Source organism: Parus major, chromosome 2, assembly GCF_001522545.3.
Source record: "Parus major isolate Abel chromosome 2, Parus_major1.1, whole genome shotgun sequence".
NCBI classification, from domain to species: domain Eukaryota; kingdom Metazoa; phylum Chordata; class Aves; order Passeriformes; family Paridae; genus Parus; species Parus major.
Window position 1 is genome coordinate 23,235,407 of NC_031769.1, and position 5,246 is coordinate 23,240,652.

A 5,246-nucleotide genomic window follows, 5' to 3' on the forward strand; every position below is an offset into this window, starting at 1 on the left:
TCCCTTCCCTTCCCTTCCCTTCCCTTCCCTTCCCTTCCCTTCCCTTCCCTTCCCCCTCGTGATCTTCCCACCATTCCTCCTTCCTATCACAGCTGCCACACTTTCTCAAACTTGTTGGATTTCCTTGGGCTCCCCTGAATGGCAGAGGTTGGTAGGGGACAGAATGCTCACCCCAGTGTGGAAGGATCTGGAAGATAAACTGTTTCTTAGACCTGTTCTAAACATTTTTTTCCTCATTTATTTTGCTTCTAAGGGCTTTCTGCCTTTGGCTGTATCTTTCAGACACACTCGGAAAGGGTTTCAAATGGAATCTAGTTTTTTTTCAGTGTCCCAGCTGGCTGTTTAGAATAGAGATCCAGAATTTTCGAATGTACTTGGAATTTTCTGTACTTTTAGAGTACAGAAGAGTACAGCTTGTGGATACGACTAAGCGTGACAGACTTAAAGGGCTTGAAAAGTGATTGAAAACCAAGTTTTGAATTTAATGTCATTTGATAAATCAGTGTACAAAAAATCAGCAAGCTGAAGTTAAAGAAGAAAGTGTTGCTCTAAGGAAAATATATGAAAGATGCCCAACACAATTTTTATATTCTCCCAGATAAGTGTTCATCTTGAATTTGCAAGACATCTTTATGCCATTACTAATAAGATGAAAAAAGTTATATAGAAGCTACTTTTTAGCCCTACAATATAAAAGTTGTAGCTTGATGAAGGTATCAGTGTTGACATTGGGCAGTATTTTCCTAAATAAGAACATGTTATATTTGGTTGGGGTATGCTATTGTAATGAGGTACTCTAGAAGCCCTGCCCTAATAGTTGTACATTTAATTGTATCTGAGTCACGAGATCTGCCGTGACCAGCAGTTTGTACTTTGTCCTGGAACACAGCACATAGCCTGAGGGGATACATACATATTATCTTTTTAGGTGGAGCAGGATTTCCAACATGCTGGTATTTGCATTTCATGTTTAACTGAACTGCAATACAGATTTATATTCGAATTATATACTCCTTAGACATCTTATCCTTTATTTGTCTTCTTTGCTCCTTGTCTGTTGTATATTTACCACAGATTCTAATCAAGAAATGATCCTCTGCTTTTATTTCCTCATTATTTTATGACACAGCACAACTGTCATTTTCCATTGCAAGGCTGCATCAGTATAATTTCTTATCCTTAAAATCTGTCTATTAAGTGTTTGGAAACTTTTGCCACAGTTCTGTCTCTTTCTACAAAAGAAAAGGCAGTCTCCACAGAAAGGCAGTGACAGAAGCTCTTTTGGAAGAGCTGGCCTCGTTTCATACACTCGCAAGTCTTTATGAAGAACTACTTGTTGAGAAAAGCATTTCTGTACAAACTGACATGCACTTTTATATTGTCAGCCAGTGTTAAGATTGGGTACTGAACACTGAAGTTTTTAGGAGATGCCTATGAACAACATTCTGAAGTTTTTTGTGTGTGAGTAGAGAATATACTGAAAAATACATCATGACTGGCTGTTCAAGGGCATTAAAAAAAATACTTGGTTGGATGCAAAAGTATTCTCATACAAACATTTATCCACCTAGAAAGTAGCTTCTATTAATCAGGAAGCCTCTTGCAGGACACAGCATTGAGGAAACAGTCCCCCTTCAAATGTACAAGTCACATGGGACAATTTGCACATCAGTCAGAAGGTTAATGTTCACTAGCATTAGCTCCTTTCCCTTTCTCCTTCTCACTGTCCCAGCATAGTTCCCAGAAACTCCTGCCATGTCCTGTGGGAAGCTGTTTGCCTTTAGCTCCCAGAAAGAGGTATGATGTAAATGCATTGATAGGACCATACTGGTGACAGATTTCCAAAGGAATTGTGCTAGCACTGAAGAAAGTCCATAGAAAATACCTGATTGTATTTTAGCTGAGTAAAGCAAAAAGTAATAAAAAAAGAATAGAGCTACTTTGAGAAGTGTTTTAATCTGACATCATAAAATAATGAGGTGTCCCCTTTTCAAGACTCAGTTTTCTACAGGTAAAGCATGGAGGTACATGCAAAGTATTGTGCTTGTATTTTGCCATCATATCTTGCTTAGCTAGCCATGCATGTTTAAGGAGGTGTTTAATGGAAGCATACATTCCTGTTACAATAACATTAACTGATTGTGTTGTTAGTGTTGTTAGTGTTGTTTTTGCTGATATCTACCTACTAATCATTTCTCTCCCCAGCTCACAGAATCACAGCATGTCAGGCTGGAAAGCACCTCTTGAGATCATCTGGTCCAACTCTTGCACAAAGCAGCATCTTAGATAATAGATAATCCCTATCTATTATACCAATTAATCTTTGTAATATAAAATGATATTGACTTTCTTTAAAACATATGCATAGTTTACATTGGGCACTGAACTGTCATGCTTAAGCAAGCAAACTAAAGAACCCCATCTTATTGTAAGGAGGATGACCTGGTTCCCCAGATAAGGACTTTTCTTCTTGGAATTTTAATCACTGTCCATGAAGAATAAAATATACTCCTGGGCAACCAAGATAATCCCAGCATTCTAGCCTCTCTAACATGTGTTTGAAACCCACCCACCGTCTGTCACTATAGATAAGTAAGTATTTCAGGACTGACTCTGGGTGCATCTGATCAATAGAGAAGCAGGTGGATGATGACACCATAGAAATGTAGTTGCTTTGCAAAGTTTTACTATGATTAGTAAATATTAATGTGTGTTTGTTAAGCAGCAGTAAGTGAAATGTGCACCTGAATGCCTGTCCTGCTTTGAACAGGACACCTCATGTGCATGAATAAAAGAACTACGCTGTAATTCTAAGGTTTGTATCCCAGCTTGTCTCCTTATATGGCATGGTCCAGTGCAAAATTTAGTACAAAGGTCAACTACAGAAGATTAGCTGGGACTGCATCCAGTTGGGTTTATAATGTCTCCAAAGAAGGAGACTCCACAGGGCAGAAGTCCGTGACCACCTTGACAGTATAAAAGGTTTTTCTTAAATGAGGAACATTGGTAACATCTCCCTGAGGCATTTCTTCTTCAGGTCCCAGCTCTCTCAACTCACCATTGTATGTCAGATGATCCTCATCATTGTTGTGGGTCTTTGCTGGATTGCTCTGGTGTCTTGTACTGGAGAGCCCAGCACTGACTGGACTCAGCACTCCAGGTTTGGCTTCAGCAGTGCAGAGGGGAAGGGTCGTCTCCCTCAGCCTGCTGGCAGTGCTTCTCCTAATGCTGCCAAGGCCTCCTTGATCTTGCTGCAGTCTTAAAAGGACTGTGGAATATGGACTGATGGCCTGTAAGAAGGGACTAATATTTCAAAGCTATAATGAAGTGTGAATTGGAACATTCCCATATGAGCAGTGATGAAAGCTGATATTCAGTATTCTTCTGAATTGCTTTTAAGATATTAGTAAGAAAGACTAATACTACACACCACCTTGTGATATGGTACAGGTGCCTGAAGGTGCTGTGACTGCTGTTAGTGTTCCTACACTTCAGACTTCCAGAGTTATCACTTATCTTCCCTACCTTTGATCTCAAGTCCACAGCTTCACTTCAACAAAGAAAGCCATTCTTGACCCTCATCAGCAGGCAGGCAAATGAAATGGCAAAAATCTCCACCAGAAAGGATTGGGGGGAAAAAAAGAGACAGGATTTTAAAAATTCTTCCCTGTCCCATTTCACACTGCTTTCTCATTATCCCCATCTCATATTTGAACTACCCAGTGTATACATCATCTAGTTCAATGGACACATACTCCATCTGTTTTGGTAAAATTCCCAATAGATTTTACATCAACAAATAAAAGCTTATCAATATCCTTTGAATGTTGTGGTACCAGTGAGAAAGAGACAAGAGTACAATATGCAAAGGTTTTCTTTGTCATCTGTTAAGCTTCTGTGACATTTCAGAATTCTTTCTTCCTTATAGTTTATTTTTTTATACCTCCACCAAATGGATTTCCCCACCAAAAGTAGTTCAATGCACTGTGCAAATTTTGGAAGAACAGTAAAGAATGAGCACAGTTTCAATAGGAATTTATGCCAGTGTAGTTTTGGTTAACAGTCAGTAATACACAAGACACAATGAAACAAAACAGATGAGAACAATATATTATAAGCAGAAGATGACTTGCCTGTGTTTGCCCTCTGTCTATTTCAATAACACATTCCAATTTGTGAAGCTGGTTCTGCTGCCACAGCCAGAATAATTTTTTAATCCAGTTTTTCTTCTTTCTATAGTAAAATAAATTTCCCTTCCTGTTGAGTTTTTCTCTGTAAATTTTTGTTGTAAGTGGAGAGTAGGAATATGGCAGCCACAACCTGCATACAGGGCCTCTAGGGGACACTTTACTTGCAACAGGCAGGTTTTTTTTTTTATTTACAAACCTAATGATGGGTGTCCTTTCCAGTGAAAATGCATGGACCCACAGAACTATTAGGCATTATGTGATGCATAAACAAAATTGTTTTATTAAATTTACAGTTCTTTTTACAGGCACTTTTCAGAAGTTCAAGACTGTTAAGGTGGACTTTTGTATTGAGCTACTGAAGTCATCACACATTATTCACAAATGGCTTAATCCAAAACAGTTTGGTCATCTGTTATTGAGACATGAGCACAGATTCAGAAACAAAATGTTTTGGGACCTTTAAAATGCACTTAGGCATGGGCTTAAGTGAGCTTAAAAGAATGTAGAATGGAACTGATACTGACCTGACTTTTTTTTTTACCCATAAAAGCTTAAAAAATGTAAACAACTGGCAGTTTTAAATACAGAGGGTCCAGAGGTGGAGAAACTACTTTCTCTTAATTTATCTGCATTTCCTGTAGCCCTGTGGCCTGCAGTGACATCCAATGGTCTCAACCACTTCAGAAATCAGCACACTCCCTTCAGAGCAATTAAAATTATCGCTCCAACAAGAAGAAGAGGAGAAAAGAGAGTGAAAAATCAGACTTTGCAAATCCCAAAGAGCTGTCTTGATTTGAAATACACATGAAGTCAGCTCTGACTGAACAATGGAGAAATTTATGGGGAACTCTAAACTTTTCTGTCTTTCAGAGTTCTGCCCAAATGTTTCTACTTAGAGCCTCTGCCTGATGCCTTCATGTCAGATGGCTATTTCTTAGGGAGAAAATCTGGTGAATACACTGTTTTTGAGATCATGTCACTACTACTTGCATATTTGGGCTTCATGTGCTGACTCTGTGAAGTGCCAAATCCTTTTTGTTTTTTTCCCTTTTTTTT